The sequence below is a fragment of the Malania oleifera genome, chromosome 4 (genome assembly GCF_029873635.1).
Source record: "Malania oleifera isolate guangnan ecotype guangnan chromosome 4, ASM2987363v1, whole genome shotgun sequence".
Classification (NCBI taxonomy): Eukaryota; Viridiplantae; Streptophyta; class Magnoliopsida; order Santalales; family Ximeniaceae; genus Malania; species Malania oleifera.
In genome coordinates this window covers 63,245,490-63,262,046 of record NC_080420.1, presented here as the reverse complement: position 1 = coordinate 63,262,046, position 16,557 = coordinate 63,245,490, and positions in this window count along the sequence as shown.

Genomic DNA, 16,557 nt, shown 5'->3' with positions numbered 1-16,557 from the left:
AAATAAGCTAATATCTAGTGTAATTATGTTAAAACTTTTAAAATGATGGCTTATATAACTACGCATAATGAAATAATTCTTTATCTAGCATAATCTATTTATTGCATCTAAGCTATAAGTCAAATTGATAGGGGGAGTATCTTAAATTAAAATGCTCATCTTACTATGCTCTCATATACTTTTAGCTTAGATTTGTTATTGAATCAAGTATGGCATGGGTTTGAATGAAATACTTTATTGAAAATCTTATGTTGAAATATGTTAATTTGCCACAGTCATTTGATTTGCCATATGATCTTGCATGTGATTGTTAAATTTTTAGGATCATTATGGTTGTGGTTTTTTGGTTATACTTTAGTATGTGCTTCATTGACAAATCATAAAATTTGTGCTTGCTTGTTTTAAATTAAAGTTTCTTTTTTTAGCAAGCATCCCCCAATACTTTTTTCAAATATCAAAGGGGGATATATTTATTATTATATACATATATATGTTATAAAATTGCATAACGGGTTAGGTAACTTCACATAAAAATGCATGCGAACTTGTTAGATTGTGTTTATGCTCAAACCTTCTTTTTGGTATCACATGTCCTGTGCCTTTAACTCAAATCTTCCACGGATCTTATGATATGTTTCAATTGTAATGGTTTGTGTATGTTTATAGTCTAACCTTGTTTTCATGTCATTTAAATCATTTAAATGACCAGTTATATGGTTTGTGTGATCAAATTGCTATACATCATACTTTGTCATTCATTGTGCATTGTATGATTATATTATCTTTTTGGATGCTAAAAGTCATAATTCTTGATCATACTGTACTGGTTGAGTTGATTGATGAATATGTCTTATATGCTATTGATTGAAACTCAACACAGGTCACTTAGGTACAAAGTTATGATTGGGAATTGTCTACTTTCAAACAACATGCTGCCAAATTTTTTTAAAATCCTCCCAATATACCTTTTGTATCTAAATGATCTCCTTTGCCTTCATGCTTGATTGCTTTGCTTAGCCCTTCTTGCTATTGCCAAAAGGGGGAAAAGAGGCAAAACTAGGTACGTTGCTAAGTTCAAATTTAATTACCCATTAATAAATCATTTAAATTGAGCTTTAATTGTCTTTATGCATAAAGTTAGGTGGAGCCCTTTCTAGGTTGTACCCACTTTTACATAAAGTATTTGTCATCATCAAAAAGAGGGAGATTGTTGACCTGATAGATCACACCCAATTTTGATCATGACAAATACTCTTAGTACTAATAGTTGTACAAAGGCTTGCATGCAAGTTCAACTTGCACGCGTACTCAAACTGAAAGGCATATCATGATGGTGTGCGGTGATCAAGCAGTAGAATGAAGAAATTTGTATTGTAATTTGAATTTTCTATTCATTTTCTTCATTCTAGGATGTAAATTTAATTATGTACTATACACCTATGGCTTGTAATAATTTGCATCATGCATGATAGGTAGGTATGCTTAGAAATTCCATAGATTGACCATAGGGCCTTAGGGCACCCTTCGGTCAACCGACGCCAGGTTTTTGGGCGTACTTGAAAAGACCTTAGGTTCCAACACATATGCACTAATAAGTCCCCATTATCATTCACTATATCAGGGGAATTAAAATAGGATAAAAATGGACTTAATTGAAAATATTGCGAGTGTTCGAGCAACCGAACCCATTGCGTTTAAAACGTTTCGGGCGATCAAACCCTGGACAAGTCAACTTGTTGACTTTTCTTTAGGCACTTAAACATGTGTCAGAATGCTTTTCAACTACCCAGGCACCCGAACCTTCACGTTCATTATGGCCTCGGGTGACCAAATTGGTCAGTTCAGTTAACCGAACTTGGAATTGGGCACCCAAACCTATGAACATTTTGCTACTGACTTTGGTTCAGCCAACCGGTCCTCAAATAAGGCACCCAAACCATCAAAATATTGTTTTGTGTCTGATTCTATTTGGGCACCTGAATCTCAAGTCGAGCACTCGAACCCCTCGGCTTAAAATATTTTTACTAATTTTTTAAAAAGGGGTAAATAGGGTTAATTTTTGTAAACCTATTTTAAACTTTTTCTAATTATATCCATTTAGTCCCCAACGGTCAAAAAATCCTCCTTGCCTATAAATACCTGTTCATTTGTCATAATTAACAAGGATTAGCAAACTTGATTATGGCAAAAACTCTCAACATCCAAAACCCTATATTAGCCCATACTACTTCCAAACACTCACATACTCCACTCTCTTTGATCATTTTAAGTGTTGTGAGTATCTCTAAAGCTATTGTGCTTAATCGTACTAGTTAGAACTCTCACTTGCATTATTGCTTGATTGATGTTGTTTAGAGAGTTTAGCATTAAAGTTATTCTACTAATTTCATTTCATAAATCTTATGTGGGAGGACTTTGAGGGTTATTGTTCTTGCATTGTCATTGCAAGATACCTAAGCCTATATTTTCGTGTACAAAATCCTTTTCAAAAGCTTGTTTTCAAACACTCCATTGTACTTTGTATATTAAAATATTCTATTGAGTTTGTTTGAATCAATTTTCTTAACATATTTGAAACCCTAATTTGATCTTGTGTTATTCATATACTTGTTTCAAATCTTGTTTTGATATACACTCTAGATCTAGACTGATAATCTATACTTGAATGAGTGTGTAGCACACATTAGAGTACTGGGCATATCTACATATCATACGTGCTTGCATTATTGCTTGACCTGTACTGGTGCACATACCTGCTTGTGTAAGCGTATTTTTATGTACAAAATTTGTACACATTTTTTGTATTCTAGGCGTGGGCTTGAAGAGGGAGACTAGCCTTGTGAAATAGTCCCAGACTGGCTTAAACTCGGTTAGGAAAGTTAGATGCACCGTCCTAGTAAGACGTGTTGGTTGAGGTCAGCCCCGTTAATTGACCTAGTTGTAACCAGTGCCGCTTTGCCCGTTAAATTAGCAGTAGTGAAATCCTTGTGCTAGTGTGGCCAACGCGGGGACGTAGGCAATTTGGCCGAATCTCGATAACATATCGCGTGTATTATTTACTTTTCCGCACTTTACTTTTATTGCACGTGTATGTTTATTTATCGATCGCATAGACTGACCTTAAGTTGTGTAATACTGCAGTTAAACCCATTGACCTAGGTAATAATTTTTAAATTCCCAATTCACCCCCCCCCCCCCTCTTAGGGTTGCACCAAAGCTAACACTATGGATTTCTGTTTGCCATTCAAACGAGTTTTGGGTTTGGAGATTTTGGTTTGTTGCCTTTATTTCTGCACACATTTGTGTGCTTGTGGCCAATGTTTTCACATATTGAAAATTGATCGTCACCTGGTTCATTTTCCTTTGGATTTTTGTATGCCATTCAAAAGAGTTTTAAGTTTGGGCATTTTGGAATGTTGCCTTTATTTGTGCACACATTTGTGTGCTCATGGCTAGTGTTTTATCAAATTGAAAAAGGATCATTGCTGGTTCACTTAGTTGGCACTAAATATGAACATATCTCATGATGACCCCATTTTCATCAACTACATATAGATTCAGCAACACTTGAAACAACACAAGTGTGATGTTTCCAAGAATATGAGTTTTCTTATTTCTCCATAATCTCCTTAACAATAAATACCAATACGAATTTCTTTAAATGCAACCATACTCTAAAGACTATTTGTAGACATAACCATGGTGCCTACAATATAAAATATGATGGTACGAGTAATTTTCCAAAAATAGTTCCTCCTTAATGTCCTGTCATTCAGTTTCTGATGGCGAAGCATAACGTAAACCAATTTGGACTCATTTTCTTTTTTAGCTTAAGAATTATTTCTTGAAGCACATGTATCCTGGGATATGTCCATTGTGTAAACCAAGGAGTCCATTGTAAATTTGATAGCAAGGGGAGAGTTTTATGTATAGTTAAAAATTAGATATACGTACATGTGTATTGCATAATATGCATTTGCATGCTTAGTTTTTTTTTTTTTTTTTTCATTTTTGGGGTTTGGATTAGTCATTTTTATTTCTATGAGCATGATATTGATTGAATTCCTCTTTTTAATTACTTCCATTCAATGTGGATTATGTCTTTATGCTATGCACCCAATCTATAGTGTTTAATTTCATTTTCATACCTTTTCCTTTTAACTCCTTATTTACAGGTAAAGAAAAATTGAGCTTTAAGCTAGTAGTAGGTAATTTTGGTCGATCGGTGAATCTTCTCTGAAGGTACTAACGATGTTGTTGGCTTATGGTTTTATTTTTAATTCTCCTAACTTGACAGTTAATAAGCTAATGTTCCCTCCACCCTATTGGCCTAACAAGGCTTAATCTTGTTTGAAATGACAAATCAAGGTATCTAATAGCGCTATCAAGTGTACTTTCAGGTGTTAAGGTTTAAAAGCACAATGAAAGATGTTTAAATGTAAAGCCATAAAGAACACAAATAAATGAAGGATGGCTTTTGAAGGAAAGCTTGGATGAAGATCAAGCTTATGGATACGAAGACCTAGGTAGTTTATAATGTCTATTGTACAATAGGTCTCATATAAGTACTTCTCAATTAGTCTTTGTCAATGAAGCTCTTATGTAATGCCCCAAGCCTCTATGTGGGCCTGGAGTGCTACTAATTCATTCATTTACCTGATAATCCAAATACTAATATCATGTATGCAACAAAAAACATAAATATAATCTCCACAAATATAATACCAAAGTTTATTATTCCTATCCATAATTCAAATTAACTATTCACCACCTGTAATCACATATATATATATGTCTCCAAAACATAATCCCCAAATACCAATATTCTCAACCATCCATATCTTAGAAAACTTAAAACATAGAACATAAAATATAAATTTATACATTTCAAAAATAACATAAAAATATACCCTTTTCTCTTTATATTTCCCAAAAATGCTATAAAACCTCGAGCTCTCAAAGTTCGATCTCGAGGAAATCCTGAAAAGGATAAATTCATATTCGGGCGAGACACATCTCAGTAAGGGAAGAAATAATATATTAAAATAGCGTGTGGCTAACATGAGTTTATATACAACATAATATTTAACATTTGAAAATTGTTAACATAATTTCTGAAATCATTCTCTGAACCTAATCAATCACATGCAAAAGATTTAACCCACAAGATTACCCAAGGATAGGGGTGATTACCCGACCATACAAGTAGCAATCCTCTGCTCTGGTACATTTGGCAACCCGAAGGTCACTATTGAAGCATATCAGGGCACTCACCTTACTTAGTAAGTCCTCTAGTATTAGATTAATCTCGTACTCACACAGTTCAAACAAAGGTTTACCAGCGAAAGCCCCAAAGATAGGGAAATCTACCCGCCTATACAAGTAGGTTCCCTCTGCCTTAGTACATTATATAGCTACTGTCGCATTTGAAGTTGCTAGCACACTCGCCTTTCTTAACAAGCCCTCAGGTGAAGAGCACGCCCCACTCGATCATAACATGTTCTACGAGCATAGATACTTCTAATATCATAATACATTATTCTTTTTGTCATTATTCAACCATTCATATTTGTTCATGTTCATAGCTTAAACATTGCATTGCATTTTACTTTAAGTGACTCTTTCCCATTTACATCGTTCACATTTCATATTTTATTCCATTGTCATTTCATTCCATTTTCATTTCATTCATTCATACTACAGCCACTCTTTAGCCGTCATCAGTTAGTCCACATAGAAACGAGCTAAAATCTGCTAACACAACTCCTTTTAGCTGTCATCAGTTAGTCCACATAGAAATGCGCTAAAATCTACTAACACAACTTTTAGCTGTCATACCTTTACATGGTTGCATTAACTTACACAAGCAACATAGTTCATTTCATATTTTATTCTCAATGCATTACTTACGTTAGCCTGCATCTCATACATATAATGTACATTTGCACAGAACTTACATTTACTCATATCACACAATTTAACAATAAAATTTATACATATTCATTGTAAAATAAGTCAACCCACATTTAGCATTTAAATACTGAAAATATAATTTCCATTTCATACATAATTTCCTAGAAAATACCTTTACTTTCATTAGTTCATTTCCACATATACATAGCTAAATAAATAGTCCTAGGCTCAGAAAACATAATTTACGTGGTTGGCATTTTTAAACTCATACCAAAACATATACATAAATATAACATAATTTATTACTGTTAACTTCATAAAACTTGATTTAATATACAATTTCCCCTTACCTGGTTTCTTGAACTCTGCCAATAGAGTCCCCAAAAAATACCTGTAGTGCTCACTCGAGCCCTGAATCAAAAATCCTAATTCCATTGAATTAATCCTAAATAAAATATTATTTTAATATTTCCTAAGCTTATAAATTTCAAATAAATAATTACACCCTCACATATAACCAATTTACCTAATTTCCCAAATCACACTCTCGCTTTGGAGTGGGGCTTACAAAACCCCAATTGGAAATTTACTCATGCCAAAATGACGACGATCGCGACTAGGTTCCTGTAGTGGTACCTAATTTTCGATTTAACGGAAAATTTAAAGAAAAATTAAGGATTTAGAGGAAATATACCTTTCCCTAGGAGTGGTGTCTATGCCGTCCCCACGACAAATTTGCTCCAGTAGAAATGTTGGTGGTGGAACTAAAAACCCAACGATACCTTCCGTTTTCCGATAGGCAAAATATTCACTGAGAAATTGAGAAGATAGGGAAGGAGGGACGGAGGAGAGTGACGGACTGAGAGAGAGTGCAAGAGCTCTCTCTTTGCAATTCAATCTACAGGAAGCTTCAAGTTTTCTTCTTTTCTCTTCTTTTTTTTTCTTTACTTACTTTAACTTATATGATAATAATATTATTATATATATATCATAGTATTTATTCAACAAATCAAATTTAACAATACTTAATTAATTAATTGATTAATAATAAATAATTTTAATTTAATTTAATTTTTTTTATTCCTTTTATTTGTTTATTTAATACATTAATTTAATAATGTTTAATTAATTAATTGATTGATAATTTTAATTAATTAATTTTTTTAAAATTTTTTTCTGGGTTATTACATCTTACGTTATATACTTGGACCTAGATACCTTTTTAAAGATTTGGAAAATATTTTTACAAAGTTAAAATATCATTTCTAATGGATAAAAATCAATTTTGAAATCAAAATATAAAGAACATTGAATTTTTGGATGTTCGGGCTCCTCGGACTTATGCTCAATCGACTGAATGTAGGAGTCTAAACAAACTAGTCTGGCATCAGAGAGCTCGAGCGACCGAACCATAGGTTCTGTTGACCGAATGGCTACTGCCATTATTAAAGTTCCAGATAGGGTTAGTTCTGGCGACCGAATTGCAATTTCAGTCGACCGAAAGACTACTGCTTGTTTTGAAATTCATAAGTCAAAATGGTTCAGGCAACCAAACTACTAGTTTAGTCGACTAAAGCGCACAATAAGTTTAGCAAATGGCGAGAAATCCTTTTTTATTTTAAAAGATAATGTTTCCAAAACTTGCACAAACGGTCAGAATTCAAACCTAGCACTATATAGCTAACTCTAATCGTATTAAGGCAAGATAATACATTGATTTTACATTGAAAAATTTTCTATGCGTCGTTCCTTTGCTGAAACTGATTTTCTAGTTTATACTTTCAAGTTCTAAGCTTTCAAACCTAGAAAATTGAGCCAATCTTTTAAGATTCTTAGCAAATAACTTTTGAGAGTATTGTAGTGCTTATATTTTGTAAGAATCCACTCTAGTTGGAGAGCATTTCTTCGTACAAATCCATTCTTACTTGGTTGTAAAAACTAACGATTCTAGTTGTGAATCGTTAACAAGCAGGAGGATTGCTCTCACTTAAGAGGTAACTCCACCTAAGTAAAGGAGAGAGGCGACTCTGCCTAGTGAAGGAATGAGGTACTCCGCCTAAGCAAAGGAGAGAGGTAACTCCACCTACATAAAGGAGAGAGGCGACTCCACCTATTGAAGGAGAGTTGTAAAAGACATCTCTACCTACTAAAAGAGAGAGGCTTCTATACCTATTGAAAGAGGGATAGTAAAATTTTCATAGCAGGTTGCTTGAGGCAAGAACATAGGCACAGTTGCTGAACCTTATAAAAAATCGAGTTTCACTCTTTCCTTTATCTCCTTTATTTTTCAAGCATTTTTTTTTTTGAATATTGTGAATGTTATGATTGATTTTGATAGTCCTATATATTGATATTAACCTTAAACATATTTATTTCAACATAAATATCTCTTGTGAATGCTAAGAATCCTCCAACTTATATTGTGCTGATTGGATTAGTTGCTAGAATCATTGCAGCAACTCAGCTATAGTTGAGCACATATTTATTAATTACAATCTACAATAGTTGATCATAAGTTTTGTTTGAAATTTGGTGTGAGCATTGCTGTTTGTGAGGAGATTAATTACGTAGTAAAATTTCAACTTAAACTCTTTCGTAGTTAGGAATATCTTTATTGGTATAGTTGTTTGCTGAAAACACTTCAGTGGTTATTGAGAAGTTGGCGCACTTGTGAAAATCATAACATTTAAAATTGGTTGAGCTTCCACGCATAAAATTTTAAAATACCCAATTTACCCCCCCCCCCCCTCTTGGAATTACACCCTAATTTTCACAACCCCCATTTTTCTCTCTTATAGTTAGAATTTATTGACATTATCAAGTCAGCCACGGTGAAAAGAAGTTCATATTTTAGATCGACCTACGATACGTATTATTATTGTAATGGGTTGGTGATTTTTTTTTAGCTTCTTTGTAGGAGGCACACAATCAACTACTCGACTACTTAGAACATACTATTTTAATGGGATTAGGACCTAAAAGATACACAATTGGAATCCACTTTGTTCTAGAGTTATGCTTGTATTGTTGTTTTCAACTTACAAGAGTATAGGTATGGATCTACTGATGTTGAAAGTGGATAAATTAAATGGATGAATGCATGTATACTCACTTATATGTTTATCTTTTGAGATAGGAATATACATATAGATATTCTTTATGTTTTTATAAGTACATATTAAATATAAAAAATAAACAAATAATAGAGTCACTAGGGTCTTCAAATAAATACGAGTATCCAAAATGCTTATTTATTAGTTTTTTTGGAATAAGGAATTTAGGATTGATATCAAGAAATAAAAAATAGTTTTTTTTTTTATGACTAAGGGACAAGGTTATTAAAGAAGGTGAGGAATTAGGAATTTCATTAAAACTAAGAAATTTATGGTAGGGGTATTAAAAATTAGCGAAGAAAAGCTATGCATATAGTGAACTATACATTCAACTAGGATATGTTATTACTCTTTATAAAGACATATATAATGTAAATGAAAAGTTCAAAACAAATCTAACTAACTACGAGTTTTAAGAGTGAGTGTGTTTGCATAAAAGAAGGGTATTGAGTGATTTTGTTTTTACTAAGAATAATTTTTGGTATTTAATACTATTTTTAGTTATACTAAGGCAGTTAGTGGAATAGGCAATAAGACAGTTACAATGCTAATTGAGATTACAAAAAATATGCTTCCATTGGATGCTAAGTTACCAAAATATATATTGTTTTGAGAGAATGAAGTATGTCAAGGAATTAGGGTCTAGATATAAGAAAATTGATGTTTGTCCGAATGGTTGTATGTTATTTTGGGAAGAAATAAAAAAATGAAGCATGTCTAAAATGTGGTAGTTTGAGGTGGCAAACAAGTGTGATGGTTTAGGTGAAAATGTGAAGATAAGCCAATTAGAGAGAAAATGGTAGCAAAGGTGCTGTGGTGGTTCCCTTTTAAACCAAAACTACAAAAGTTGTTTATTTCTTTAAAGATTGTACCTTTGATGAAGTGGCATGTTAAGGGTAGAACTAATGATGGGATAGTGAGACATCTAGCCAATTCTCCAACATGGAAATAATTTGATGAGCGATATGAAAATTTTTACACTGCTCCTCATAATGTAAGTCTTGGCTTAGCAGCTGATGGATTCAACCCTTTTTGAATAATGAATAGTACTCATAGTTGTTGGCCTGTCATCTTGGTTTCATACAACTTGCCACAGTGGATATGCATGAAACACTCTTCTATCACATTGTGATTGATTATTCATAGCCCCCACTATGACCCAACAAACTATACTACTACTACTATATATATATATACTACTGCCCAAAGTGTACTACTAACTCGAACCCGAAGTGGGGTACCAAGTATACCTGTCATAACTCATTATCCAACATGCAGCAGAAAACATAATTACCACAATAACAATACCAGAGTTCTAGATCCATCATAATACAATAGTATCTCCCCATAAGAAAAACCAAATAATACTACTGCCCAAAGTGTACAAAACATATCCATACACATGAACATATCAAAGTCTCACCAGTACCTATTCCAATTTAAAACTAAACAATCTCGCCCCAGAGCTCTCTATGTTCGGCCCCTTGGACTTCCTGAAATGTTAAATTATTGGAGTAAGACACCTCTCCATAAGAAGGAATAGGTTATTATCAGTGTGTAACAACATGAGTTAAATGTATCATTTACATATCCTACAAATAATTAACTTTAACTGATAAATCATGTAAATCTGTACTCGTATCTATATATATACTTGAAAAATATATAATTTTCATCATAAGCATACTTATCGTAATAAGTTACTCTATTTGTGGAAGTCATCTGTTATATATATATTTAACTAAACTTTTTCCTTGGATCAACAATCATATAATATCAATGAATTTATTAACTTCGTCTGAGAAATCATGCAAAAATGTTCTCACCCTTTTATATATATATATATATATATATATATATATATATTAGAAAGCACATATTTTCTTCTTAACATATGTTTTGGCTCAATAAATTTCTCTGTCTACATAAATTTACATATACATATTTACTATATTACAACAAATATCATGATCTCAACACAAACTTCATAGCAGCCCCCATAATTTCTATACTAAGCTTTCCTCCCCATCGGTCTCAATACAAACTTCACAACATAATTCTCTATAGTGAACATTCCTCCCCATTGGTTTCAGTACAGACTTCTAAACATATTTCTCTATACTGAGCATCCCTCCCCATCGGTCTCAGTATAGACTTCTGAACATATTTCTCTATACTAAATATCCCTTCGTATTGGTCTCAATACAAACTCTTGTTTCTCAACACTGAATTATCAATAATTATTTCCACAAACAAGAACAAAACCTGTCATATTTATAATTCCAATAAAAATCCCGTCATATCATAATACTATCATTTCATAACTGATCACGGCATAAACCTGGCTGAACTGTCACAACATTAAGCCAGCTAAACTACCACGGCATAAAGTTGGCTAAACTATCATAATATACTGAACACGGTATGATGCCAGCTGAACTATCATGTCATAATTTCTGTAATATTTATAACATTTTCTAAAAATCATTGTCAAACTGTACTTGTTCTGGATAATCGTAAAATAGTCTGACATGCTTATATATATATATATGTTGATTTTTGAATTCGATCTCTGTTTTTGATAATGACAAACTGCAAGGTACTTATGTGTGTAGTGCTTGAGAAGGCTTAATTTTTTAGCGCACACATAAGAAAGTGATGGAAGCCAGGAGGAACATAAAGACCATATCATCCAGCATACTCCATGACAAATCAGAGGAGCAAAAGAAGAAGGAGAAGACATTTGTGCTATATTGTAAATGCATTTTGTTTTATATTTTGGGTCTATAATATTATGGACTGTAATAATTGCATTGCATGCATGATAGGATGCATAAGCTCAAAAGACCATAGAAAAGGGTTGACCGATGCCAGGTTTTTTAAGCTAGATTAAAAAGCCTAGACCTTAAAATGACCTTAGGTCCCTACACGTGCATGCTCAGGTCTGCCAGACTAGGTCCCATGGCCACATGACTTGTACATGCCTAGGTTTTCCAGACTAGGTCCTAGCTCCCAGGCCCTATCGGGGAGGTTATCAGGCGGCTCGAGGAGGTCAACAGAAGAATGTGGCCCCAGCGAGAGTTTACGCATTGACGCTGGGTGATGCTGAGGCTGCCACAGATGTGGTGATAGGTACTTTTACTGCGTTATCATATCTAGTTATTGTCTTATTTGATTCAAGTGCTACATATTCATTTGTCTCTACATGCTATGTTAAATTATTTGAAAGTAATACCCAGTCATTAGATATAGAGTTGTCGGTAGCTACACCGTCAGGGTCAGTGTTGCGGTGTCAAAAGGTACTCAAGGGTTATCCAATAGAAATTCAGGGGAGAGTGCTACCAGCAAATCCGATTGTGTTTGATATGTGTGGGTTTGATGTAATATTGGGAATGGATTGGTTGGCAATTAATCATGCCAGTATTGATTGCCATAAGAAGAAAGTAATTTTCAGACCCCTTGGTGAACAAGAATTCAGGTTTGTTGGTTCATGTCTACATGCTCTGTTGCAGATAGTATCAGCTATACAGGTAAGTAGACTACTCCAGGATGGAAGTCAGGGGTTTGTGGCTTTTGTAAAGGAAGCGTCAAAGAATGAATCAAAAATTGACAGTACCCCGGTCATATGAGAATTTCCCGATGTTTTTCCAGAAGAGCTACCAGGGTTGCCTCCCAAACGTGAGGTGGATTTCACTATAGATTTACCTCTAGGGACAGCACCGATCTCTAAGATTCCTTACCGAATGGCTCCAGCTGAATTGGGAGAATTAAAGGATCAGTTGCAAGATTTTCTGGATAAGGGATTTATACGACCCAGTGCATCGTCGTGGGGAGCTCCAGTGTTGTTCGTAAAGAAGAAGGACGAGACTATGAGGATGTATTGATTACAGAGAGATAAACAAGGTCACTATTAAGAAAAAATATCCTCTGCCCCGTATAGACGATTTATTTGATCAGCTTCAAGGTACAAGAGTGTATTCCAAGATCGACCTCAGATCAGGTTATCATCAAGTAAGGGTAAAGGCAAAAGATGTTTAAAAGACAACCTTTAGGACTAGGTATGGGCACTACGAATTCCTCGATATGTCGTTTGGTCTAACAAACACCCTAACTGTGTTCCTGGACTTAATGAATAAATTTTTTCACCAGTATCTAGATCAGTTTGTAGTGGTTTTTATTAATGACATACTGGTGTACTTGAGGAGTTTTGAGGATCATGAGGTGCATTTGAGACAGATACTGTAGACGCTTAGGGAGAAAAAGTTTTATGCTAAATTTAGTAAATGTGAGTTATGGCTTAAGAAGGTTGCATTTTTGGGCCATGTAATCTCAAGAGATGATATTTCAATAGATCCTAGTAAGATTGATGCGGTGGTGAATTAGGCCAGGCTGAAGAACGTGTAGGAAGTTAGAAGTTTCTTTGGACTGGCAGGTTATTATCATCGATTTGTCAAGGGATTTTCTACTTTATCAGGGCCTCTCACATGTTTAACCAAGAAAATGCCAAATTTTTGTGGGATGAAGAATGCAAGCAAAGTTTTCAGGAATTAAAACAGTGGCTCATCACTGCACCAGTACTGATGATACCATCAGGAAGGGATGGTTATGTAATTTACAGTGATGCGTCCTTGAAAGGGCTCAGTTGTGTACTGATGCAACATGGTAAGGTGATAGCATATGCTTCCAGGAAGTTGAAAGAATATGAAAAGAACTACCCTACTCACGATCTGGAATTAGTTGTAGTGGTCCACGCACTGAAGACTTGGAGACATTATCTATATGATGAGAGGTGTGAGATATTTTCTGATCGTAAGAGTCTAAAGTATTTATTTACACAAAAATACTTGAATATGCGCCAAAGGAGATGGCTGGAACTCATCAAGGATTATGATTGCACCATCAGTTACCACCCAGGTAAAGTAAATGTGGTAGCTGATGCATTGAGCAGTAAATCAGAGGATACGGCAAAGTTAGCAGCAGCAGTGATTCAGAACCCAATTCAGATGAACTTAGAAAGGCTCATCATGGAATTAGTTGAAGATGATCCTCAGGCATTTATTTCCAGTCTAATTGTATAGCCTACACTATATAGAAGAATTAAAGATGCTCAAGGGGATGATCCAAAATTAGCAGAAGTAATAGCCATAATATAAGATGGTTAGAGAGAAGAATTCAGCATGTCTGATGATAAGTCTTTGAGATTTAGGACTAGATTGTGTGTGCCTGCGGATGATAGCATTAGGAGAACAATTCTAGAAGAGGCTCATAGATCTCTATATGTTATTCACCCTGGCATTACGAAAATGTATAGGGATTTGCAAGAGTATTTCTAGTGGAGTGGCATAAAGAAAGAGATTGCAGAATTTGTACAGCAGTGCTTGACATTCCAGCAAGTTAAGGTTGAGTACCAGAGACCGGTTGGACAGTTGCAGCCACTTTTCATTCCCGAGTGAAAATGGGACCAAGTATCCATGGATTTTGTTATTGGGTTACTATTGGCGCCGCATGGTCAAGATGTCATTTGGGTAATTGTTGATAGGTTAACAAAGATGGCTCATTTTCTACCTATTAAAGTTAGCTACCCTATGAAAAAATTGGCAGATATTTACATTCAAGAGATTGTTCAACCCCATGGAATGCCGATATCTATAGTCTCAGACCGTGATCCACGTTTTACATTGCGATTCTAGAAGAGCTTGCAGAAGGCTTTGGGGACTCAATTGGCATTCAACACCGCTTTCCATCCTCAGTCAGACGGACAGATAGAGAGAACAATCCAGGTGCTTGAGAACATGCTACGAGCGTGTGTGTTAGATTTTGGGACTAGCTGGACCCAGTATTTGCCGTTGGTGGAATTTGCCTACAACAACAACTATCAGGCTAGCATAGGCATGACACCTTATGAAGCGCTTTATGGTAGGAGGTGTTATTCTCCTTTATATTGGAATGAGCTAGGTGAGAGGCGAGTTTTGGGGTCAAAGATAGTACAGTAGGCGTACGATAAAGTTCAGTTTATTTAAGATAGAATCAGTGTAGCATAGAGACAGCAAAAAAGCTACGCAGACACTCGCCATCGGGAATTAAAGTTTGAGGTGGGAGATCATGTATTTCTAAAAATAGCACCACTAAAAGGAATCATGAGGTTTAGGAAGAAAGGTAAGTTGAGCCCTAGGTTTATTAGCCTATTTGAGATACTTGAGAAGATTGGGTCAGTTGCTTTTTGGCTAGCTTTACCACCATTTTTATTTAGGATTCATGACGTATTCCATGTTTCCATGTTAAGGAAATACGTCCCAGATCCTTCCCATATCATCAGCTATGCAGAATTGGAACCCGGTGATGTTCTAGCATATAAGGAAGCTCCAGTATAAATTTTAGATAGAAAAGAATGGGAATTATACAGTAAGAAGATACCACTAGTAAAAGTCCTATGGAGGGATCACACAATAGAAGAAGCTTCTTGGGAGCTTGAAGATGAGATCAGACAGAAATACCCCACTTGTTTAATGGAATACAGCAGTGATGTATATGTTAAGATAGTAATAATTTTATTTTGTTTAGTACAGTGTAATTGTAATGTAGAGTATATGATAGGTAGTATTTTGGTTTTGGGAGAATTTTCTTTTATAGTTGTAATCTCCCTGAACTACCTATGTAACCACGGTATTTCTCCGCTATAAGTGAGGGAATGTAATAAAATAAGTAGATCGTTTATTTTAAGGAATGAGGAATCATATAGATAAGTAAATTTTGAGAACGAAATTTTATAAGGAGGGGAGAATGTAACGACCTGAAAAATAATAATATTTAAATAATAAAGAAAAGGGTAAATGGGAAACAGTAACAGAAGGAGGCAGTGGGTTTATGTTCGTCGACGATGTTGCATACTGGGCTCGTCGATGAGGGTGTGCCTCATCGATGAGAAGATACCGAGAGGATGTTCTAGGTGACTCTGAATTTCATCGACGAAGGGGAGAGTTCATCAACAAATTTCCTCTTGGCCTTGTCAACGAGGTGACGTGGCTCATCGATGAATCCCACAGTATAAATAGTGTTAAACTCATATTTTACGCAAAAATTTAGCGGAACTCTCTCTCCTCTCTCTCTCTCTCTCTAGTTCCTTCTCCCTCTCTCTTCGATTTCGGCCCCGTCATTTGCCAGATCGATGATATGAGGCCACCACAACGCTCCTGGGGAAGTTCTCTCCAAGTTTGTCAGAGCGGATCGGTTGTGGGACAAAGTTGAATTTCATCCCAAATTCAGGGTAAGGTCTTTTTGTCAAAGTTTGGCTTTCTGGCAGCTGTAGGAAATGTAGTAGTTGAAAAATAGTGATATTTTGCTCTAGGAAATGCTATTTTCAGGGTGTTTAGTGGAGAACCCTGTAGGTGTAGGACCTGTCACAGTAGGGGATTTTAGCAGGAATCGGGTAAGGGAAATATGCTATGCTAGGCCAACCTATTATGAATCAGTATAAATTATATGTTTTCAGCAAATTATTATTCAAATTATCTATGCAGGTTCAAAGCTTTAT